General features: G+C 43.2%; 1 long non-coding RNA gene across 1 annotated transcript in view; it reads left to right on the forward strand.

Annotated features, from left to right (window-relative positions):
- The first annotated feature begins 338 nt into the window (after nucleotides 1-338).
- The window catches only part of LOC123333122, a 30,974-nt gene continuing 5,849 nt past the window's right edge, over nucleotides 339-25,463 (forward strand). The window contains exons 1-2 of the long non-coding RNA XR_006550269.2: nucleotides 339-1,357; nucleotides 20,856-20,912. This is a non-coding gene — a long non-coding RNA (uncharacterized LOC123333122). The remainder of the gene's footprint in view (nucleotides 1,358-20,855; nucleotides 20,913-25,463) is intronic.

Consider the following 25,463-nt stretch of genomic DNA (forward strand, 5'->3'; position numbering starts at 1 on the left):
TGAGCATGATTCCTGGTTAGCTACCCCACTGGACGCAGTCACTGCAGCTTCGGGCCCTCCTAGAGCAGGAGGCGCCCGCGTTCAGGTCAGTGCTCCTTCCTCACCGAGGAAACCCCCGGGTGCGCTTCCGAGTTACAGACCCCAAGTCTGAGAATTCTCTACAATTTAATTTATATATCAGCTCATACACAGATAGGGCTTCCCAGGTGGTTCAGTGGTAAAGAATCCGCCTACCAATGCAGGAGACACAGAAGAGTCGTGTGCTACCCCTGAATCAGGATGATCCCCTGGAGGAGGAAATGGCAACCCACCCCAGTATTCTTGCCTGGAGAATCCCATGGACGGAGGAGCCTGACAGACCACAGTCCATGGGGTCGCATAGAGTCAGACACAACTGAACACGCATACACAGAAAAACATTGAGGCCTCTCTCAGGACCAGGGATGTGATTTGTGAGGCCCAGTGCAAGGTGAAAGGGTGGGGTTCCTTGTTCAAAAATTATAAAAAATTTCAAGATAGAATAGAGTAGGAAACCAAGCGCTGGGACCTTCTGAGCCAGCCCTGGCCTCACTGAAGGAGGAGGACAAAGCCTCATCCAGGGGCTGAATCAGAACTGTATCCAAAACCACACCACTTCGTGATCGCCTGTTCTTTAGCATTGAAGTGTTGTGTGTGTGTGTGACTGTACTCTTATGATACCTTTATTAAAAGGTATACCCTGCCTTTAGTAATTAGCTTTGTTGCTGTGACTGGAAGCCCCGTGTTGAAGAACCCCTTCAGATTATTGTTACAGTGAAGGGCCTACATTGGGTGGCTCCGAACACAGTTGTGACCAAATTTCTGTTGCAGGCGGGCCGGCTGAGCAGCCATCCTAACTCTTGATCAATACAGGAGGAAACTGGCCAGATGGGTGGCCAGGTCACTGATGATCTTCAGGCTGTAATTTAAAGGATATTTGGAGTTAAGTCCTTGAATGTGCTTTGAATTAATCCAGACCTCACTTTGGCAAGAAATAAAGCAGGTCATATTGACTCAATCAGCAGATATTCCACTCATCCAGGGAATATTTCCCAGGCAAGAATACTGGAGTGGGTTGCCATTCCCTTCTCCAGGAGATCTTCCCAACCCAGGAATCGAATCCGCATCTCTTGCGTCTGCCTGCATTGGAAGGCGGAGCCTTTACCCTAGCACTACCCGGGAAGCCTTCTCACCTGTGCAGTAAAGCCAACTTACTGACACCTGGTTGTAGTGTAGGAAAGTGCGGCATTTACTGCAGGGCGCCAAGCGAGGAGTACAGAGCAGCTAGTGCTCAAAAGGCTCGGACTCCCTGATGGATTTCAGGGAAGAGTTTTTAAAGGTAAGATGAGGGAGACTGCACAGGGAGCAGAGTTCTCTGATTGGTTGGCGAGGTCACAGGGTGGTGTCACAGAGGTAACATCATCAATCCCCAGGCTCCAGGAGCCTGGGGGCTATGTGCTCATGGTCATCATGTAGTTAATTTCTTCCCTCTAATTAGGAATGTGTATCAGACATTGTTATCTATGTCCTTCAGGGAAGAACTCAAGATTCTGTGATTCTGCTATATGGGTGATCGATTACTTAAATTGTTACCAGTTCTCCTGGCCCAACGCCACCTTTTGATACTATTACTACATGCTCATATGCTTCCAGTCCTCAAATCCTGAGCCAGCTTTTTGTGGCTAAGGGTAGGTCCAGGACACAAAAGCTTTTCTACAAATAAGAGGCAGGAGAAGGGGTCTGCCCTTAGAAGGACCTATAGGGTGCTGCTTGGTTACAGAAGGACTAAGACATAGCCTTGGCTCTCAGGGTGGCCCAGCTGCACTTCAGCAGGCTGCAATGCAAACCTGATGGGTTGGAGGGTGGTTTGTCTCTTTGTTCCTGGGGAAGTGCAGATCACCCAGACTGGGGTGGGGGCTGGGTGGAGAAGGAGGGTGAGCCGTACACTGTGGGGGAGCCAGTGAGATGTACACGGTCAGATGCAGCAAACTTGGGAAGACAAAGGTGTTTGTCTTCAGTGGGACTCAATGGTATTACGTTTGCGTCTAAGCTCTGGGGTGACACTTTATCTTTCCCTCCGTCCAGTCCAAGACATCAGCCTCCCACCTGCTCAACTCCCTTATAATCCTTTGGGAATCTTCTCCAGACCTTCTCTTCTGGGGAAGATCCTATTTCCCTTTTCCACTCCAAACCTCGATGAGTTGGCAAAGAGAAGAGAGTTGGATAAACTAATTTAGGGATTTTTTAAAAATGTATTTTACTGAAGTATAGTTGATTGACAATATTGTATTAATTTCTGCTGTACAGCAAAGTAACTCAGTTATATATATATATATATTCTTTTTCATATTCTTTTCCACTATGGAAAAGGATATTTAATGTAGTTCCATGTGCTGTACAGTCGAATCATGCTGTTTATCCATCCTACATGTAATAGTTTGCATCTGCTAATCCCAAACTCTCAATCCATCCCCCTCCCCCACCACCTCTCCCCCTTGGCAACCAGAAGTCTATTCTCTATGTCTGTGAATCTGTTTCTGTGGATAAACTAATTTACATTAAGGACTGTATTCATTTTCTAGGGCTGCCGTAATAAAATACCACAGATGGAGCGACTTAAACAGCAGAGATTTATTTTTGCATAGCTCTGGGGGCGGGAAGTCCAAGATCAAGGTGCAGATAGGGTAGGCTCCTGAGGCCTCTCTCCTAGGCTTGGGGATGGCCACCCTCTGGCAGCCTTTTCATGTTGTCCTTGTTCATGCACATCCCTGGCATCTTTCTGTATCTCCAAATGTCCTCTTCTTACAGGGACACCAGTCAGACTGGATAGCGCCCGCCCACATGGCCTCATTTAACGTTCATTACCTCCCTGAAAGCCCATTCTTGAAACACCATCACATCCTGAGGTTCTGGGAGTTAGAGCTTCAGCATATGAATTTGGAGGGACACAATTCAGTCCAGAACAGAGTTAAGGAGAAAGGATCTTCGCTTCCTAAAATTCCTTGCATTTGTAAAGAGGACGCAGAAGGAGGGAACCCTGTAAAGGAAAGGATGACGGAATGAAGGATGGTAGATTTTAGCATCTCAGGACCAGTTGGGTGCTTGCGGGGAGGGTTGGGTTATTGGCTGGGAATCTTCCTGGCACCCTTCACAGACCAACATATAGGCAGCCACCTGCTCTGCCCACGAACACGGCTGGTGCTGGGCAGACAGACCACATTTCATTTTCTTCCCGGATTCCAAAGAAATCTACCGGTCTCACCTCCCTGCCTCTAAGAAACACCAGTATGTTTTAAAATAGTTCATCGAATGGCAGCTGTTGCAGTTCTGCCTGGAGAACTGAGCCACCATCCTCACCAACTGTTGAGTGTTACAGGAAGAGGCATGATGTGGCCCCATGGAGGTAAGGATGCCAGAGTGTTCTCCAGGGCAGGGGACTAAAACAGCTGCCCCTCCTCAGAGTCAGAACCCCTCCTGCACTCCAGCTGTGGCATGCTGTGGAGATAAATTGCTGCTAGGTCCGTGTGGGGAAGAGAGAAAGAAAGGGGATTTTGAACTTTTGTGTGGAAAGAGCAGGGTTCCTGCTGTGGGGCATTCAGAGACTGAGTGCTGGGAGGTGGGATATAGAACTGTAGGCAGAAAACAGCCACCTGAGCCCAGCAGGGACCAGTTCCCTTCGGGGGAGGAACTCCACCTGTCCCCCGAGGAGAGTGGACTTCCTCAGACGCCCTCAGTGACTCATCCTCGTGCCTGGAAAGGACAGAAGCCTTTCATTATCCTCTTGTTTGTAGAAAATGGGTCTGTGTGTTTAGCAACTGTAAGCACTAGAATTCAGAGACCCACTGGAGCTTTTAAAAACTCAATACTTGACAAACACAAAATCATCTTCTCTGGCAAATCAGAGAGGATTTCCTTCACCCTTGCTGATCCGAGAGGAATGCCCTTTCATATCTAGATACACATCCAGGCTGCTAATTTCGGGCATTAAAAAAAAAAACAACAGATGAAGCCTTTTGCTTCAGCCTCTGTCCTTGTTCACAGAACAGGATGCTCACCACACAACCAGGCCATCATAAGAAGGATTCTTTCTTCTCAGTTTTCTTTTTTTTTTTTTTTTACAGTAGAAGAATATTTAATCACATTGAAGTGGCCATAGTATATTTTCACATTTAAAATATTAGATTATAAAATGGTGCTTATAGTATAATCCTTTTTGAAAAAAAAATCACCTTTTTTTTTTTTTTACATTAATAAAATTTTCATTGAAGTATAGTTGCAAAGAACTGACTCATTGGAAAAGACCCTGATGCTGGGAAAGATTGAAGGCAGGAGGAGAAGGGGCTGGCAGAGGATGAGATGGTTAGATGGCATCACTGACTGGATGGACATGAGTTTTAGTAAGCTCCGGGAATTGGTGATGGACAGGGAAGCCTGGCGTGCTGCTGTCCATGGGGTCACAAAGAGCTGGACGTGACTGAGCGACTGAACTGAACGATAGTTGCTTTATAATGCTGTGCTAGTTTGTGCTGTACAGAAAAGTGGATCAGCTATATGTATACATCTGTCCCCTCTTTTTTAGATTTCTTCTTTGTTTTCATACAGTTCTCAAGCTATTGTCCAAAGCCTGTGGTTTGTTTGTTTACATTTATCACATGCCAGCACCCTGCTAGGTGATGGCCCAGAATCCTTAACTGACTGAGGCATCTGCCAGTAGGATCCTCTGGCTGAATTCCCCACGCACGCAAAACCTGGAGCAGCTCCTCTCCATCTGCCAGCAGTGGCAACCAGAACTGCTGCAGAATGGTTGAAGTTCAGAGAAGGCTGGGCTTCAGACAGCCAGAGAGATGAGGAAGTTAGATTTTTCCCTAAGGTTAAGATTTTTAGTCATTTGCCTGAGACATTTCCATGGCTGTGTCAAGCTACAGCTATCTGTAACAAAGGAAGTAGATAAAAGGTGCATTCTTAGACATTAAAGAGATGTCCACCTTCAGTAAAGAGGAATAGGAAATAAGAATAGAGGGACTTCACTAGTTTGTCCAGTGGTTAAGAATTCACCTTTCAGTGCAGGGGATGCAGGTTCAATTCCTGGTCAGGGAACTAAGATCCCATATACCACAGGGTGACTCAGCTTGCATGCCTCAACTAAGACCCAATGCAGCCAAATCTATCATTTTTTTAAAGGAATATATATATAGAAAAGGTCCTAAAGGGAAAGAAAGATTCTATTGCCTAAATTAAAGAAGGAAAAGATCTCCTGATGGCTTGGGTTGAAAGAGGAAGGAAATGGTGAGGTTGAGATGGAAAAGGCAGTGTTATATGGTGCCTGGGTAGGCTGTGTTATATGGTGGCAACAACCCCAGTGTTTCAGTGGCTTCAAACAGTACGGGTTTCTCATGTGTGTAAAGTGTTCCTCACAGATCAGCAGCAAGCTCTGCCTCTGTGATCACCTGGAAACAGGGCTAATGGAGGCTCTATATTGACAGTGAGAAAAGGAGACAAGAACATATGTTGAATTTATCCTTAGGACAAGCGATGGTCACATGTCATTTCCAAGGCAAGGCACCTGCTCACATCTGACTTCCAGGGGACAGGGAAGTTCAATCCTACCGTGCTTAGAAGGAGAACCAGAAATTCTGGTGGAGAGCACTATTGACTCCCACAGCAAACATCCCAGACTGAGAGAAGGAAAGGAGGGAGACGTGGGTGACTCTCATGACTGGGGGGTGGGGGTGGACTTTGGATGGGGGCTAAAATCCTGAGATCAATATAGCCTTTCTCCTGTATGTTATTGCACAGCCATAGAATTTTTTTTTTTTTTTTTTTTGACTGTGCTGGCTTTCTCTAGTTGCGGCATATGGGGGCTTCTCTTGTGGAGCATGGGCTTAGTAATTGCAGTTCAGTTCAGTCGCTCAGTCGAGTCCAACTCTTTGCGACCCCATGGACTGCAGCATGCCAGGCCTCCTTGTCCATCACCAGCTCCCAGAGTTTACTCAAACTCATGTCCATTCAGTTGGTGATGCCATCCAGCCATCTCATCCTCTGTCATCCCCTTCTCCTCCCTCCTTCAATCTTTCCCAGAATCAGGGTCTTTTCAAATGAGTCAGTTCTTCGCATCAGGTGGCCAAAGTATTGGAGTTTCAGCTTCAGCATCAGTCCTTCCAATGAATATTCAGGAATGATCTCCTTTAGGGTGGACTGGTTGGATCTCCTTGCAGTCCAAGGGACTCTCAAGAGTCTTCTCCAACACCACACAGTTCAAAAGCATCAATTCTTCAGCACTCAGCTTTCGTTATAGTCCAACTCTCACATCCATTCATGCTGCTGGAAAAACCATAGCTTTGACTAAATGGACCTTTGTTGGCAAAGAAATGTCTCTGCTTTTTAATATGCTGTCTAGAGTGGTGATAACTTTTCTTCCAAGGAGCATGGGCTTAATTGCCCCAAGTCATGTGGGATCTTAATTTGCTTACCAGGGATCAAATCCATGTCCCCTGCATTGGAAGGTGAATTCTTAACTACTGGACCATCAGGGAAGCCCCACGGCCATGGAAATTCTCTCTCTCTCTCTCTCTCACACACACACACACATACACACAGCCATGGGTTCTCATCAGCTAAGTAATATCTCTTCAAGCATTACTTTTGCCCCATTCCTTCTGTCTTTCCTATCTGGGACAAAAGTTTGACTGTGTTAGAACTTTTCACCATGTCCTTTTTGTTTTTTATTTTTTGTATTCTCTTTTTGTCTGTTTTTCATTCTAAGTATACATTTTTTGGCCTGGCTTTTACTTTATAAATTGTCTTCTTTTTTAAATGTTGAATCCAATGTTAAACCCATCCAATATGGTGTTAATCTCAGTCATAGTAGTTTTCCATATTAGAATTTATATTTGGTTCATCTTTTATAGTTTTGAATCATGATTTCCACTTATTCATCAAAATTCTTAATCCTTTTACATTCTTAAATATTTTTATCATGGTTACTTTAACATTTATATCTGCTTTATTAAATGGACCTGTTGTAAGTCTGTTTCTATTTTTCCCTTTATTTTTGGTCATGCTTTATCTTCCTACATGGCTAATTATATTTATATGTGTGTATATATATATATATATGGTAGCTTTGATTTATTAAATTACATGTTTCACATGCACATTATATTTCTGCTTCTATACTACAGTGTACATACCACCAAAAATTTAGTTTCCATCCATCACCATACCATCTAATTATGTTTTAATAAGTGCCAGATATTATACATGAAAATATAGAGAGCTAATTTGGGACTTTTAATGCTGTTATAGTCTTCCAGAGAGGATGTACTGCTTCTGGCAGGCATCTAAATTACAAACACTCATAATTCCAGATTGCCTTAATTGAATCACGGATTTAAATTATTTGAAGCTGACCTTCAGATCTTGTGAAGCCTGGTCTCTTGGTTCACACTTATTCCCAAAGTAACTAATAGCTCAGGATATTTCCTAGACCCCTCCTCCTCAGCAGCCTCTGAAGCCCATAGTGTTTTCCCCTCTCTTTCTTTCTTAAAAACTATTCATAAAGTAGCAGTGTATGTTTTAAGGAAGAAACATAAAAAGACTGATTTGTTGATACGTCCTGCTCATCACTGTGGGTTAGTAGAAATTATTATCTTTTATTAATTTTTTTATTAATTATTTTTAATTGAATGAAGGAAGCCTATAATTTCTCTCTTTTAATTTTATTTTTTAATTGAAGTATCATTGATTTACAATGTCATGTTAATTTCAGGTGTACAGCAAAGTGATTCAATTTTCTGTATCTGTATCTATATCTATCCTTTTTCAGATTCTTTTTCCTTGCAGATTATTGCAAAACATTGAGTATAGTTCCTTGGGCTATAGAGTAGGTCCTTGTTGTTTATCTATTTTATATATAGTAATCTGTATATGCTGAGCCCAAACTCCTAATTTTTCCCTCTTCCCTTTCCCCTTTGGTAACCATAGGTTTGTCTTCTGTCTGTGAGTCTATTTCTGTTTTGTAAATAAGTTCTTTTGTATCCTTGTTTTTTAAAGATTCCACAAAAGTGATATCATTTGATATTTGTCTTTCTCTAACTTCACTTAGTATCATAAACTCTAGGTCCTATACGTGTAGCTGCAAATGGTGTTATTTCATTCTTTTTATGGTCGAGTAATATTTCATTTATATATATGCACCACATCTTCTTTATCCATTCATCTGTTGATGGAAATTTAGGTTGTTTCCATGTCCTGGATACTCAAATAGTGTTGCAATGAACAGCGGCGTGTATCTGAAAGAATATACTCTTAAATGATCTTTAGTTTCTCGGTATGTGAACTCTGCTCAGCTTGTCAGGTACTCAACTTCCACGTTCAAAATTCTTGTATGCCTCTGAGAAACAGTGGTTCCGGATGCCAGACTCATCTATAGCCACATTTCCCTCTTAGACCTGCAGTTCTAAGCCTTGGTAGCTTTTTGCTGCTTCCACAGAGATGCAGTTCTATCTTTACCAGTCTTCCCAGTTGCTCTCAGGGGAAGAGCCATTTCCAAAAGTGTGAATCCAGGAAGAGACATTGGGACTGAGACCTGAGTGGGAAAATTATTGAAGTCTTAGGGAAGAATTTTCATGGTAGGGGAAATACAAAATCTTGTGGTGAGTGAACATGTGATAAGGAGCAGCCAGGCCATGGTGGATGGCCACGAGTGGCCAAGGATGAGACAGAGGGTGGCAAGGATGCAGAGCCAGAGCCGGAGCTGCTGGAGGTGTGGAAAAGAACATGGATCTTACCTTAAAGAAGAGTCACAGGGAAGTGGACACAGAGTACCATCTGCATTTGTTGAGCTGGTCCCTGCCTTCATGGAGCGCTCATTGTAGAGAGGGTCATGGACTGTGTTTAGGTCACACGAGCTTGAAACAAATGATCCAGAGGCCCTGCTTGTAGATCTGAAAACTAACCAAGATTCCTAAGTTTTTGGTGTATCCATAAACCAGGCAACTTACCTGCATCAGGGCCTATTGATATTACAGAGCAGCTTCAGCAAATGGAAACAAACTTAAGAATGTCGTTCATCCGCACACAGTAGATGCCATGGCTCTAGGAAGATGCCATCAACTGGGTGCTTTCCTATTCTCCTCCTGTCTTCTCCACCTTCTTCCTCTCCAGCGCCTATTGCTTTCATGTCATTGAGTGTGCCATTCAAAGTCCCCACCATGTCCAGGCCTTCCAGGAAGCTCAAGCCGAGACTCCCTTGCCCTGAGCACTGTGACCCCCATTTACTTATGTACCTCTGCCTTGAAAGCTAATAAATACACACTGAATAAATGAATGAGTGAATATCTGTACAAAGTAATTCACAAAAAACCTACTAGACTGTATGCTCTGGAGAGAATGTCTTTACCCTAATGAATTTATCATTCCTAGGTGGCTCAGTGGTAAAGAACCCACCTGCCAATGCAGGAGACTCAGGTTCGATCCTTGGGGTTGGGAAGATTCCCCGGAGAAGGTAATGGCAACCCACTCTAGTATTCTTGCCTGGGAAATCCCATGGACAGAGGAGCCTGGTGGGCTATAGTCCATGGGGTTACAAAGTTATGTCCAGTCACTGGACATAACTGAGTGACTGAGCACGAGCACAAGATGATGTATGGGAGCTAATTTTGAGCAGGACTTCAAATTGTTTGTCTTTTTCCCAGGAATCTTTCAGGGAATAGAAGGCCTGTTCTCAGCACAAAACCATTAAGTTATTTTAACTCCTCTGCCTCCCCCTCCCCCCACCCCCACCACCATTTGGAAGTGGCTCAATGCCTCCCAAAGCTTGGGAAACAAAGGTTATTACTTCTGGGGAGAGGCTTTGGTGTGGGAAGGTAGGAACTGAAACATTCAAAATTGGAAATCAGGTCTCCATGAACACAAGGGGCTCACATATTGCATTCAGGTCATAGGAACTTGAAATCAATGATCCAAAAGTCCTAGACTGAAGACCTTATCAAGCCTGAGTTTTAGGCTATCCACAAACCAAGCAGCTTAATTCCATCCAAACATACGGATACACAGAGCAGCAGAAGCCACACCTGGCAGGCCAGACATCAAAGAACCCGCTTCCTGGCTTGCATCCCTAAGATCCTGCTGATGTTTATCAGGGGATGCTCAGCAGGGCTGATCTTTTACATACTTGAGGTCTCCCTTTTATACAGTCAGAGCAGTGGGTCTAAATACAGGAACAGATATTTGCAGGATTAGAAGAAGAAAAAAAGGAAAGTATCTTTTTTTTTATTAGAAGATAATTACTTTACAATATTGTGATGGTTTTTGCCATACGTCAACATGAATTGGCATTAGGTCCACATATGTCCCCTCCCTCTTGACCCCCCCCACCTCCATCTCCACCCCACCGCTTTAGGTTGTTACAGGGTACTGACTGGGTTCCCTGCATCATACATCGAACTCCCATTTGCTATCTGTTTTACTTATGGTAGTGTATATGTTTCAATGCTGTTCTCTCATATCATCCCATCCTCTCCTTACCCCACTGTGTCCAAAATGTCTGTGTCTCCTTTTTAATTAACATTTTCTCAAACGGAGTTTTCTAGCAATGCATCCTTTAGGCACATCCCACCTAAAGTGAAAAGTTTCTGCGCTCGCAAATCCATCTTTGGCAGATAATGCAACCCATCCACCTAAGGCCTCCAGCGTGCCTTGCCATGCTGAGCTGGGGGTTTCTCACCTCCCCTTTTCATGATGACGTGCCCTCAACATGGCCACGTGTGCAACCCGCTGTTCTCTCAAAGCACTAACTCATTCTCACACCAGTGCCCTTTGTCAAAGACTTTCCTCCTGTTTTGTTTTTTCCTGTGGCGTGTTAGGTGAGCTGGGCAGCATCCTGACCATGTCATTCAAGATTTACCAGGAATGTCTCAATACTGAGCCCTTTGACTAGGGAATTGGGTGGCAGAAATTTTCAAGGACAAGCAGCTCTGGACTCCAGAAACGGTGCTGTTTTTCATCCCCATGGCTCCAGCTCAGGCAGTTAAGATCCCAGATGGCAGAAGAACATGGGGCCCTCCTGGGAGCATTCTTAAATCTAATTCTAGGTTCTAGAATAAATACAGTCGTTGTACAGGAAGCGCCTGCAGACAGACGTCTTGTATTTGTGAGGTTGAGGCTCTTTTGACTGACTGCCTTCCTTCACAGGCACGTGGTCCATCCATTTCAGGATGGGAAAGTGAGCGATATCTCATGGGGAACAAGTGAACAGTGAGAGGTAAAGTGACTTACTCAAGATCCCTTTACAAGTTAGTGCCAAATATTTCTGGAAAAACCGGACTTCCTATTCCCCAAGGTCAAGATATGAAAGCCTGCTGTCAGCTAGCACTTAAGGGAGCTGATTCATCAATTCATTCAACAGTTTGTGTGTTGGGGGAGGGAATCAACTAGAGCATCAGGGAGGAAAGTGTAATGGGAAAGGTTATGTCAGCTCAGGGCTGAGCCCTGTAGCACTTAGAGTTTAAAGGACTTACAGGGGAAGAGAAAGCCACAGGGTGACTCCAAGTACTGGTTTCCTATTGCACTCTAACAAATTACTGCAGACATGGTGTTGGCAAGAATACACAGTTAGGCTCTTTTGGTTCTGGAGGTCGAAAGTCTCAAATCAGTGTCACTGGGCTTAAACCATACTGTCTGCTGGCTCGTACTCCTTGGGTGGAGAGGCTCTAGGGGAGAATTGTTTCCTTGTTTTTTCTAGCTCCTAGAGCTGCACTCCTTGGCTCGTGGTCCTTTTTCCCATCTTTGAGGTTAGCTGTGTAGCATCTTGCTGAGCTGTGACTTCACCATATTCTTTAGTAGTCATATCCCCTTTTCCTTCCCTCCCATAAGGACACTTGTGATTACATTTAGGGCTCACTTAGCTAATCCAGGAAAATCTCCTCTATCTCAAGATCCCTAACTTAATCACACCCATGACGTCACTTTTGCCACATAAAGTAACATATTCAGAGTCTGGGGATTAGGACACAGATATATTTGGGAGGCTATTTTCAGCCTATCACTTACTGTCACCAACAAAGTAACATCCCAGGAGAACATCACAGAAACTGAAAGAATAGTTTTTCAAGAACCAGAAGGGGTCCTCTGAGTGTGGAGCTGCTGTGAGACAAAATAAGATGGGAGTAGGAAAGTTTTCCATTGCTCTAGCATGAAAGAGACTCTTGGTGATTTTTGGTAGGCTCCTTGACCTGGCTTTTGGCAATGATATTTTTGTATGGGACACCAAAGCAAAGGCAACGAAAACAAAAATAAGCAAGTGGGACTACATCCGATGAAAAAGCTTCTGTACAGCAGAGGAAACCATCAACAAAACGGAATGGCGATCTATGAATGAGAGAGAATACTTGCAAACCACACATCCATTAAGGGGTTAATATGCAAACTATACAAGGACTCACACAACTCAATAGAAAGAAAAAAAATCAGATTTGAAAATGGGTAGGGAAACTGAGCAGACATTTTTTCCAAAGAAGACATACACATGGCCAAGAGGTAAATGAAAAGATGCTCAACATCACTAATCATCAGAGAAATGCAAATCAAAACCACAATGGGATGTCATCTCTCACCTAGTAGAATGGCTGTCATTAAGGAGACAAGAGATGAGTGTTGACGAGGATGTGAAGAAAAGGGAACCCTGCACGCCGTTAGTGCAACTGTGAATTAGTGCATCCACTGTGGAAAGCAGTATAAAACTAATTTTTCAAAATATTAAACATAGAACTACTATACGATCCAGCAATCCCAATTCTGGTATATATCCAAAAGAACTGAAAATAGAATATTGAAGAGATATCTTCACTCTCATGTTTATTCCAGCAGTACCCACAAGAGCCAAAATACACAAATAACCTAAGTATTTATCAGGGGATGAATGGATAAAGAAAACATGATATGTATATGTATCAAGGGGCTTCCCTGGTGGCTCAGACAGTAAAGAATCTTCCTGCAATGCAGGAGACCTGGGTTTGATTCCTGGGTCAGGAAGATCCCCTGGAGAAGGGAATAGCTAACCACTCCAGTATTCTTGCCTGGAGAATTCCATGGACAGAGGAGCCTGTTGGGCTATAGTTCATGGGATCGCAAAGAGTCAGACACGACTGAGTGACTAACATTGTCACTTTCATATGTATACACACACACACATATATATATATATATATATATGCAACTAATTCATTGTTTTGAGTACTTTTATTCATTTGCTTATTTTTCTAAGTACTTTTAGTAATCCAATCTCGTAGTCCATGGGAATTATCTAAATCTCCTCTTAAAAACATTTACCCGTATCAGATAGTCTGTCAATGTGTTCTCCTTGAATGAATCCCTGCTGTAGGCATCTTTCAGTTTCGGTAGGCTGATCAGCTCCATGAACCCATCATTCTGAGGGTCCTATTGACCTTCCTCCCCTGGGGCTCCTAGTATCCCATGTTTGGTTTTCTCCATCCTCTTTCTTGAGCCATGCCCTTGTTTTCCATTGTATTTCTTTTGGTTGGTTTATTGCATCTTCCTTGTGGCGTGCGGGTCTTTTGCTGTGGTGCATGCACTCCAGTTGTGGCCTGGGGCTCAGTAGTTGAGGCACGTGGGCTTCGTTGCTCTGAGGCATGTGGAATCTTAGTTCCCCGACCAAGGATTGAACCTGAGTCCCCTGCATTGGAAGGCAGATTCTTAATCACTGGACCACCAGGGGAATCCCTATTGCCTTCCTTTGATGGAACCTATCCTCTGAGAGGATCTGCCTGAGAAAAGATGAATGGGGGTTTATGACATTATATATTACATTTTGAAGATATTTATTTATTTATGTACTTGGCCTCACTGGGCCTTAGTTGCAGCACAAAGGACCTTCAGTCTTCAGTGATGCATGTGGGGTCTTTAATGGTGGCATGCAGACTCTTAGTTGTATCATGCAGGATCGAGTTCCCTGACCAGGATTCAAACCTGGACCCCCTGCATTGGGAGCTTGGCGTCTTAGCCACTGGACCACCAGAGACGTTCCTATGACATTATAAATTACTATAGTGGATATTACAGGGCAAGCCTACCACCCCAGCCCAAACTTCCTCTTCTTCACAGATATCATGCTCATTCCTGGCACTTCATTTTCCCATAAGTCTCCATTCTTTCATTTATTAGTCAATAAATATTTATGAAACAGCTGTTCTGCAGGAACTTTTCTAGGCTCTGGATGCAGCAAAGAAGACAGACACATTTCCTGCTTTAATGGAGCTTAAGTCAAATGGAGAAGACAGACAATGAACAAACAATAATATATAAAATTATAAGATGATGTCATTTTAAAAATGAAGCAGAATTGAGGGATTCAGAGTGACAGGGATTAGATGGAGTGTTATTTTGCATAGGAAAGCTTCTCTGGGGGGCAGTGCTAGAGCAGAAACCCAGATGAAGCAGTGGGACCAGCCTTGTGAAGATGTGAGAATGCCAGGGGGAAAGAACCTACATACCAAGGACTCTGAGATTCAAGGAACAGGAAGACAGCGAAGAGAGTTACTAAGATGGAAAGAATTAGGAGATGAGATCAAAAAGAGAAGCTGGTTAGGTCATAGAGGACCAGGTCGGGTATCTGGGGTGCAGTGTGCATCCAATGTTTTAGCCCTGGAAGGACACTTTTGATTTTTAATTTAATTTTTTATTTTGAAATAACTTTAGATTTACAGAAGAGTTGTATAGAGTAGAGACAATTCCTGTCTACTCTTGGCCCCACTCTCCAGCCCAGCTTTCCTCTCACATTTGGGTAATTTAAGAGGCATGCAGGAGCCACTGTGGGATTAGGGCACAGTGACCCAAGGGAGAGTTCCATGTAAGAACCTCTGCTAAACATAGGTCGGGATCTGCAGGTAGATCTCAAAGCTCATCCTGCCTCCTGCTGATTTTTAGTTTGTACAAATTCGCAACAGGAAGGGGCAGCGTCCTCTCCTGTCTGCTTTGCTCAGGGAATTTGTTGTCAGAACTCTCTTCCTGCTGACCCAGGATGTCAAGATGTCAGAAAAGGGAAAGTTCCTTCTCACAACCCATCAGGATTTTCATAGTAGTAAAGCTATGTTATTCTACTGTGCAGTTTTTCTCTTCTGGGCTCAGTGCCTCCCTAGAATTCTGGACACTCTTTCATCCTTCTTTCCTCCCTTCCTTCTCCTCTCTCCTCCCCTCCTATCCTCCTCTCTCCCATTTTTCCTTCCTTCCCTCTTTCCCTCCCAGCTTCCCTCCCTCCCTACCTGGGATTCACATGCTCAGTGAGAAGGTAGGAGGACTCAGCGAGTTAATTGCTAGACCACCTGGCCCACCTGGATGGTAAGCCAGGCCCATCTATGGCCCCTGGTGCGGAGTGTTCACGGTGATGATAAGAGAAATTTCATTGTTTAGTACCACTCCACATCTCACAGCTCACATCTACTGAGTTCTTTGCTTTCTTGGCTTCTGTCAGTCAGTCCCAAACTTTGAGGGTTCCCTTTTCTTCATTCTGCCATAAGAGGGGGAAGCAACAAAAGTTGGGAGAAATGAACTGTATATTCCACAAACATAGAAACATGAAGATGAAGTGATGAGAAATAGGCACACCCTGGGGGCAGAATTCCTTGTAGGGGAGGAAACATTGTTTAGCAAAACTGCCTGATAAACCATTTGGCCTGTGAAATGACAGCTCTCAGAGCATGACTTGAATAGAATGAGAAAGAGATAAAGACACTTTGATAGTCTCTGAATAGAAGGTACACATTACTATTCAGAAAATAGATAAACAAGAAGGATCTACTATACAGCACAAGGAACTTTACTCAATATTTTGTAATGACCTATATAGGAAAAGAATATATGTGTGTGTGTGTGTGTGTGTGTATAGAACTGAATCACTTTGCTGTACACCTGAAACTAACACAGCATTATAAAATTAACTGTATTTCAATAGGAAAAAATATAATTTCAGGAATGAAATTGTGTCATTTGCAGAGATGTGGATGAACCTAGAGACTGTCTGTCATACAGAATAAGTCAGAAAGAAAAAACAAATATTGTATATTAACGCATATAGGTGGAATCTAGAAAAATGGTACTGGTGAACCTCTTTGCAAAGAGGAAATAGAGACACAGATGTAGAGAACACATATATGGACACCAAGGGGAGAAAGGAGGTGGTGGGATGAACTGGGAGATTGAGATTGACATATGTACACTATTGATACTATGTATAAAATAGGTAACAAATGAGAATATTCTGGATAGCACAGGGAGCTCTACTCAGTGCTCTGTGGTGACAAAGAGCGGATATATGTATGCTGCTGCTGCTGCTAAGTCACTTCAGTCGTGTCCGACTCTGTGCGACCCCATAGACGGCAGCCCACCAGGCTCCCCCGTCCCTGGGATTCTCCAGGCAAGAACACTGGAGTGGGTTGCCATTTCCTTCTCCAATGCATGAAAGTGAAAAGTGAAAGTGAAGTCACTCAGTCGTGTCCAACTCTTAGCACCCCCATGGACCACAGCCTTCCAGGCTCCTCCGTCCACGCGATTCTCCAGGCAGGAGTACCAGAGTGGGGTGCCATATATGTGTAGGTGTAGCTGAATCACTTTGCTATACAGCAGAAACTAGCACAACATTGTAAAGTAACCTAGACTCCAATTAAAACTTTTTTTTTCAGAGTGCTAGTGGGAGGTGTTTAAGAAGGGATATAGAAGGTCTGAAGAGAAGACGGGGCCCAGAAATATGGCAGAATGCTGGACCCTAGGTAGAAAAGGCCACAGATGGTGGGAAGAGCTGAGGAGCTCTGAAGAAAGGGGTCTAAAAGTCTACTCTCAATTATCTGGTGCACTGGATTACAATGCAGAGCAGGTCCTAGCCCCCCATATCTCAACAAAATCTACTGTGCATGGTTATCCTGTGCAAATGGTATCTGTTGCAAATCAAGAAAAGGAACTGCTTTTGCTGTCTGCTTCCTTTGCGAAGCTCTCCTCATGCAACCTTCCTGGTTGTGAGGAAGAAAGGGAAAGGGTAAGGGCACACTGGTTTGTATCAAGCCCCATCCTCTCACCTCCATATTATTTTTCCCATATTCATTTCAAGAGCTTTGTATTTATAGGAAGGAAAGACATACCAGCTCAAGTTGCCATTACTCTTCATATCATTAGGTAGGGAAAGAATGAAAGGTCTATCAATGAGTATAAAATTAGCTTTCTGATCTCCTAGTAGGATCTGCCAAAAAGCTCCAGTGAGGAAGAAGGGCTTAGACTTTAGTAAAGATATTCCCATCAGGGAAAAAAGCCAGTTAGATATGAGAAGTGAGGGAACAGCCACTGGGTTCCAGGAAATAAAAATGAGAAATGGATTTTGAGCTTAGGTCTAGGATAACTTGGCATTTTTAGAAAAAAATACCTGAGAAGAGAATCAGTGGCAGAGTAGATGTAGGTGGTACCGGCAGAGGAGCTCCCATCACTGGAGAGATCAAAGACAGACTCCAAAAGGTTAGGATGTTTGGTGATCACTGGGCAGGAAATAACAAGAAAGGATGAAACCAGGAAAACTAATTTAATTGTAAATTTTGTACAGAATGCATTAGTGCTTCAAAGATCACTGGGTAGAGATGTGGGCAGGATGTTGATAAATTAATAAATAAGGAAGGTTTTGCACAGACTTTGCATCATAGCACAAGAACCTAAACTCCTAGAGCTCTTCCTTGACCATGCTGGGTTGGAGAGGGAAGAGCTGGTGGGATTAATTTCTTGGAGAATTTGGAACCAAGGTGAGATGGAGTTACCTTCCTAACATGTATGTCTCTGCTGACTCCATAGAAAAGCCTTACCCTTTGCAGGGAGGAGGAGCTATTCCTGACTTCCTGATACATGGGGTCCTCTGGGAATGAGGTATGCTACCTTAAGATCCCTGGGAAGAGACTGTTGCTTTTCTTCCCATTTCCCTGGAATTTCCTGCAGCCGTGGAGGTAGGGACAATGACAGGAGGGGAGGAGAAACCTAATGACAGCAGCCTGTCTGTAAGCATCCCTGGATGCAGCAGGAAAGGGTTTACTCCACAATAATTAGGTCCAAGAAAAGGCACCTAGGTTTATTTTTTTAAATTACTTTTAGGTTTAGCTCCAAGTCCTATTTATCAGGCTTGTGAATAATTCAATCTCAATTGTGTGTTTTGAGGGCAAGAAAGCTTGTGGGGGAGGCTACCACTTTCTAAGATCATTCAGGAGTTCTTGAGGGTTAAGACATATGCTTCCCAGGACATTAAAAGGAAGATTGTATAAGTTGCCTGTAGCTGCTGTTACAAATTAACACAAACTTGATGGCTTAAGAAAAAAAGCAGTTTTCTTCACAGTTCTTGTAACTGAAAGTCCTAAAACAAAGCTGTCGGCAGGACTGTGTTTCCTCTGAAGGCTCTAAGGGAGAGTCCTTTCTTGCCTCTACCAGCTTCTGATGGCTGTTGGCATCTGCTAATCGGGCAGAGGAACCAGAGATCAAATTGCCAGCATCTGCTGGATCATTGAAAAAGCAAGAGAGTTCCAGAAAAACGTCTATTTCTGCTTTATTGACTATGCCAAAGCCTTTGACTGCATGGATCACAATAAACTGTGGGAAATTCTGAAAGAGATGGGAATACCAGACCACCTGACCTGCCTCTTGAGAAACCTGTATGCAGGTCAGGAAGCAACAGTTAGAACTGGACATGGAACAACAGACTGTACGTCAAGGCTGTATACTGTCACCCTGCTTATATGCAGAGTACATCATGAGAAACGCTGGGCTGGAAGAAGCACAAGCTGGAATCAAGATTGCTGGGAGAAATGTCAATAACTTCAGATATGCAGATGACACCACCCTTATGACAGAAAGTGAAGAAGAACTAAAGAGCCTCTTGAGGAAAGTGAAAGAGGAGAGTGAAAAAGTTGGCTTAAAGCTCAACATTCAGAAAACTAAGATCATGGCATCCGGTCTCATCACTTCATGGCAAATAGATGGGGAAACAGTGGAAACAGTGGCTGACTTTATTTTTCTGGGCTCCAAAATCACTGCGGATGGTGATTGCAGCCATGAAATTAAAAGACGCTTACTCCTTGGAAGAAAAGTTATGACCAACCTAGATAGCGTGTTGAAAAGCAGAGACAGTACTTTGCCAACAAAGGTCTGTCTAGTCAAGGCTATGGGTTTTCCAGTGGTCATGTATGGATGTGAGAGTTGGACTGTGAAGAAGGCTGAGCACCGAAGAATTGATGCTTTTAAACTGTGGTGTTGGAGAAGACTCTTGAGAGTCCCTTGGACTGCGAGGAGATCCAACCAGTCCATCCTAAGGGAGATCAGCCCTGGGATTTCTTTGGAAGGAATAATGCTAAAGCTGAAACTCCAGTACTTTGGCCACCTCATGTGAAGAGTTGACTCATTGGAAAAGACTCTGATGCTGGGAGGGATTGGGGGCAGGAGGAGAAGGGGATGACAGAGGATGAGATGGCTGGATGGCATCACTGACTCGATGGACGTGAGTCTCAGTGAACTCCAGGAGTTGGTGATACACAGGGAGGCCTGGCGTGCTGCGATTCATGGGGTTGCAAAGAGTCGGACACGACTGAGCGACTGAACTGAACTGAAGGCAAACAGTGAAATTCCACAAATCATTAAGGAAAGTAGAAGCCCACATCTTCAGAGCTATAGAACACTATTGGCTCTGCCAGCATCACTTTTTCTTATCAGTAAGGGAGTATAAAGGGCTTCCCAAGTGGCACTAATGGTAAAGAACCTGACTGCCAATGCAGGAGACACAGGAAACATGGGTTTGATCCCTGGGTCGGGAAGATCCTCTGGAGGAGGTTATGGCAGCCCAGTCCAGTATTCTTGCCTGGAGAATCCCATGGACAGAGGAGCCTGGCTGTTCATAGGATCACAAAGCTTTGGACATGACTGAAGTGACTTAGCATGCATGCACGCACAAGGGAGTATAAAAGTCTTCATATATAAGAATAAAATAATGCTGCTAAGACTAATACTAATACTAATAAAGAAATAACATTTATTGGGAAATGACTTACTGGCATCCTATGGTTGAGGTCCTGGAATGTAACTTTGTCTTGTTTCCAGCTCTGCCTCTGATCGACTCAAGTGCTTAGTCTCTCAGTCATGTCTGACTCTTTGTGACCCCATGGACTGTAGCCTGCCAGGCTCCTCTGTCCCTGGGGATTCTCCAGGCAAGAATGCTGGAAGGGGTTGCCATACCCTCCTCAAGGGGATCTTTCCAACCTAGGGATTGAACCCAGGTCTCTAGCATTGCAGGTGGATTCTTTACCATCTGAGCCACCAGGAAGGTCATATGACAGAGCTGAGCCCTGGGCTCTTAGCAGCTTTGGTTGTTAGAAAAGCCTTCTAGTCTATGGACATACTACCCTGAACGTGCCCAATCTCATCTGATCTCAGAAGCTTAGCACAGTTGGTGCAGGTTAGTACTTAGTACTCGGGTGGGAGAAAAGGCTTCTATTAGAGTAAAGGGAGGAAATGAGGAACCCAAGAGGCCTTAGGCCTAACTGCTGTGAGCCTGGAAGTTTTACACTGTTAGACTTAAAAGCATCTCAGAATATGGTGTTGGTTTTTTTTTTTTTAAATCCATTCTTAATTTCTCATTTTAAAAATAAATGCTTTTTATGTGGGTTTATGATTTAGACAGAAATGGGAGAGACCAAATTTGGGTGTTTTCGTTTTTATAAATTGAAATAAAGTTGCTTTACAATGTTGTGTTAGTTTCCACTGTACAGCCAAGTGAATCAGCTATAAGCACACATATATTCCCTCTTTTTCAGATTTCCTTCCCATTTAGGTCACCAGAGAGCATGGAGTAGAGTCCCCTGTGCTATATAGTAAGTTCTCATTACTTATCTATTTTATACACAGTATCAATAGTGTATATATGTCAATCCTAATCTTCCATTTCCTCCCATCACCACCTCTTACCCCCTTGGTATCCATACATTTGTTCTCAACGTCTGTCTCTATTTGTGCTTTGTGGATAAGTTCATCTATACCATTTTTCTAGATTCCATGTATTAGTATATGCATTAATATGCGATACTTGTTTTTTCTCTTTCTGATTTACTTCACTCTGTATGACAGTCCATCCACATCTCTGCAAATGCCACAATTTCATTGTGGTTGTTTTTTTATTTATTTTATTTTAGTTTTTGGCTGCGTCGCTGTGCAAGGCTTTCTCTAGTTGTGGTGCGTGGCCTTCTCGTTGTGGCAGCTTCTCTTGTTGCAGAGCACAGGCCGTAGGCACGCAGGCTTCGGTAGTTGCAGCACGTGGGCTCAGTAGCCGAGGCATGTGGGCTCTAGGGTGAGCGGGCTTCAGTAGGTGCGGCTCACAGACTCAGTGGTTGGGGTGCACAAGGTTAGTTGCTCCACAGCACGTGGAATCATCCTGGACCAGGGATCAAACCTGTGTCTCCTGCATTGGCGGGTGGATTCTTATCCACTGAGAGCCAGCAGGGAAGTGCCCCCACCGCGCCCACCCGCCCCCCCCCCCCCCGCCCCGCTATGTATATAAAGCAAGATTCTTGAGTCTGAAAGTCATACAGTGGAAGAGTTTAAGGCCCTTTAGAGAGCCCTGGCCCCATTCTCTCATCTGATGATTGAATGCCCTCCCTTTTAAGACTAAAGTGGAGAATAATGTCAATCTGTTAGATCAGTTTCATATTTTTAAGAGATCAATGAGAGTGAAATCATCTCCCAGTTCATATTTGTTTCAAAAATTATAAGGATAATTTTGGGTAGGAGACAAGTTTAAGCAAAACTGCAATGGATCAGTGACAAAATAGAGATGATGTCAGATTGCTAAAAAGAAAAAAATTGCAAAGGAGTGTGATCCTGCTCTCATTTTTTTAATGTGAGAATCATTGTAAGTGTGAGTGCCTATTTGCAAAGCCTGAGGAACCTACATTGAATGTCAACACGGCTTTACAATTGCTCAGTGGTGGAAGGATGGTTGTTTTTATTCTTCTTCTTTCTCTGTTTTCCAAATATTCTTAAATAAACAGGTACACTTCTAAGTGCTTCTAACATGGGCAGGGGCAGTAAGAAACACAGAAAATAAGTAAGTGGCTGTCTCCTCTGGGGTGCTTCCTGTTCCCACTCAGATGCTCTGACCTCACTCAGGAACCTATAAAGGTGGAGGTTTTTTGAGAAAACCCACTTCTTGGGATTAGGTGTTGACTGTTAAAGTTGCTGAGACCTCATGGGTGACTCTGTTGGTTGTAAGTGAATCTCCATCTCCCATGCCTCACTAAGCCATCTGCAAGCCCTGTGGTCTCTACATTGAAAAAATATCCCCAGTCGCATCTCTTATCACCTAGAGTAATGTAGGCATCACTTCTCTGGACTATACAGCAGTCTCCTACTTGGTCTGCCTGCTTCTGCTTTCACCCCTTCATTTCATTGACCGCAGGTGTAAAGGCAGGCCAAGGGAGCCTCTGAAGATGGAAATTAGATCACTTCTTTCTCCTGCTCAGAAACCTCCTGGGGTCCTCACCAAGTCCTGCAAGAACCTAGTGTTCATTCTGACACCATCTCCTCCTCATTACCTCCTACACCCCTTGTTTTCTTCAGAGCCCCTGGGATGCTCCTATCTTTGTGCTTGTCTTTTTCTACCTCAAAATATTTTCCTCTAAATAACCACCTCTCAGAAAGAGAAAAATAAATATCTCATATTAAGGCATATATGTGGAATCTAGAAAAAAGGAACAGTAAACCTATTTGTTTTCCAAATAGGAAAAGGAGTATGTCAAGGCTGTATATTGTCACCCTGCTTATTTAACTTATATGCAGAGTACACCATGAGAAACACTGGGCTGGAAGAAGCACAAGCTGGAATCAAGATTGCCGGGAGAAATATCAGTCACCTCAGATATGCAGATGACACCACCCTTATGGCAGAAAGTGAAGAGGAACTCAAAAGCCTCTTGATGAAAGTGAAAGAGGAGAGTGAAAAAGTTGGCTTAAAGCTCAACATTCAGAAAATGAAGATCATGACATCCGGTCCCATCAGTTCATGGAAAATAGATGGGAAAAGAGTGGAAACAGTGTCAGACTTTATTTTTTTGGGGGCTCCAAAATCACTGCAGATGGTGACTGCAGCCATGAAATTAAAAGACACTTACTCCTTGGAAGGAAAGTTATGACCAACCTAGATAGCATATTCAAAAGCAGAGACATTAACTTTGCCAACAAAGGTCCGTCTAGTCAAGGCTATGGTTTTTCCAGTGGTCATGTATGGATGTGAGAGTTGGACTGTGAAGAAAGCTGAGCACTGAAGAATTGATGCTTTTGAACTGTGGTGTTGGGGAAGACTCTTGAGAGTCCCTTGGACTGCAAGGATATCCAACCAGTCCATCCTAAAGGAGATCAGTCCTGGGTGTTCATTGGAAGGACTGATGCTGAAGCTGAAACTCCAATACTTTGACCACCCGATGCGAAGAGTTGACTCATTGGAAAAGACCCTGATGCTGGAAGGGATTGGGGGCAGGAGGAGAAGGGGACAATAGAGGATGAGATGGCTGGATGGCATCACTGACTCAATGGACATGAGTTTGAGTGAACTCCGGGAGTTGGTGATGGACAGGGAGGCCTGGCCTGCTGTGATTCATGGGGTGGCAAAGAGTCAGACATGACTGAGCGATTGAACTGAACTGAACTGAAACCTATTTGTAGGGAAGGAATAGAGATGCAGATGTAGAGAATGGATGTGTGGGCACAGGGGTATAAATTGGGAAATTGGGATTGAAATATGTGCACTGCCATGTGTAAAACAGATAGTGGGAAGCCGCTGTCTAGCACATCACTCGGTGCTGTGTGATGACCTAGAAAGGTGGGATAGGGGTAGGTGGGAGGGAGGGACAAGAGGGATTGGATATATGTATACTTGTAGCTAAGCCACTTTGTTGTACAACATTGTAAAGCAACTATTTGTTGTTGTTTAGTTGCTGAGTCATGTCAAACTTTTTTGTGACCCCATGGACTATATGTAGCCTGACAGGCTTCTCTGTCCATGGGATTTTCCAGGCAAAAATACTGGAGTGTGTTGCCATTTCTTTCTCCAGGGGATCTTCCCAATCCAAGGATCATTGAACCTGCATCTCCTGCATTGGCAGGCGGTTTCTTTACCACTGAGCCACCAGGAAAGCCCCTATAAAAAAGCTAATAAATTTAAATGTAAAAAAAAAATACCCACCTCTTTTATCCTTTTTATATGTCCTCCAATGTCACTTCTAAGAGAGGCTATCCCAGACCTTCCACCCTCTCTCCCTTCTTTGTTCTATTTCTTTTCAGAACATATCTTTCTTCTGCATGTAAAACAGTGCTCAATACATCTTGTTGATTAAAAAAATGAATGAATAATTAATGTATAATATATGCACTATTAATGCTCAAATGGATCAAAGTTGGACTTTATGTTTCCTTCAGAGGAAAACCAATATGTACTTATTTTCCATCATAAAAAGCAGTGTGAAATAAAGTAATTACTGAGCCTTTCCATCCCAGGGACAAGTTTTACCTAGATGACCTAGAAAATTGAGATCAAACTATATTTTGACCCAAATATAACAAGAACTGCTTCAATTTTCTTCCTCGTTTCGTCTGTGACAGCCACGCCCTACTTTTCCAAGATAAATTAGTTTTCAGCAAAATGCAGTCATGGATCACTGGCCTAACTAATGATAAATAAACGATGTTTCCATTTTATCTCTTTTTAAAATGAAGCCTTAGATTTATTCTCATAGCTGTTCATATACTTCAACTGACTGTATATACCCCAAATTATTTAAACAGAGAGTTTTTTAAGTCTTCAGTAATCCTATTCATGTGTTAAATTCTTTGTCTAACTATCCAAAGAGCTCCTAGTTATTTGTTTATCCATTGTATATGTGACTGAGATCTGCCTCTTCTGTATTTTGAGGGTATTTTTCTCAATTGTGTTTGTAAAGATTGAGTTTGTTCATAGAATTTCTGTTCTAGATATTAAAAAAAAGAACACCAATGACTTTTGACAAGAAAATAGATTAATTGTGGCTATCCACACAATGGAATGTCATACCACAGAGAAATAGCTGAACTCCAGCCACATGCCACAACTTGGGTGACTCTTAGCTATGTGATGTTAAATAACCAGGAAAATTAAAAAACATATTGATTATATATTTATATATACACATATATAGGATAAAGCAAAAGAGAAGTATGAAGGGTAGGAATGATAAATACAAATTCAAGGTATTAACTGCCTCCTAGCAAGCCACAAAGTGAGATGATAACAGGTAAGCACACAGATAGGTGTGTATCGCCGGTACTTTTTTTTTTTATTTTTTAACTCTTGGGTGAGATTGGCTTAGCAGTGTTTGTTATGTAATGTAACTAAGGAA

The sequence above is a fragment of the Bubalus bubalis genome, chromosome 4 (genome assembly GCF_019923935.1).
Source record: "Bubalus bubalis isolate 160015118507 breed Murrah chromosome 4, NDDB_SH_1, whole genome shotgun sequence".
NCBI classification, from domain to species: Eukaryota; Metazoa; Chordata; class Mammalia; order Artiodactyla; family Bovidae; genus Bubalus; species Bubalus bubalis.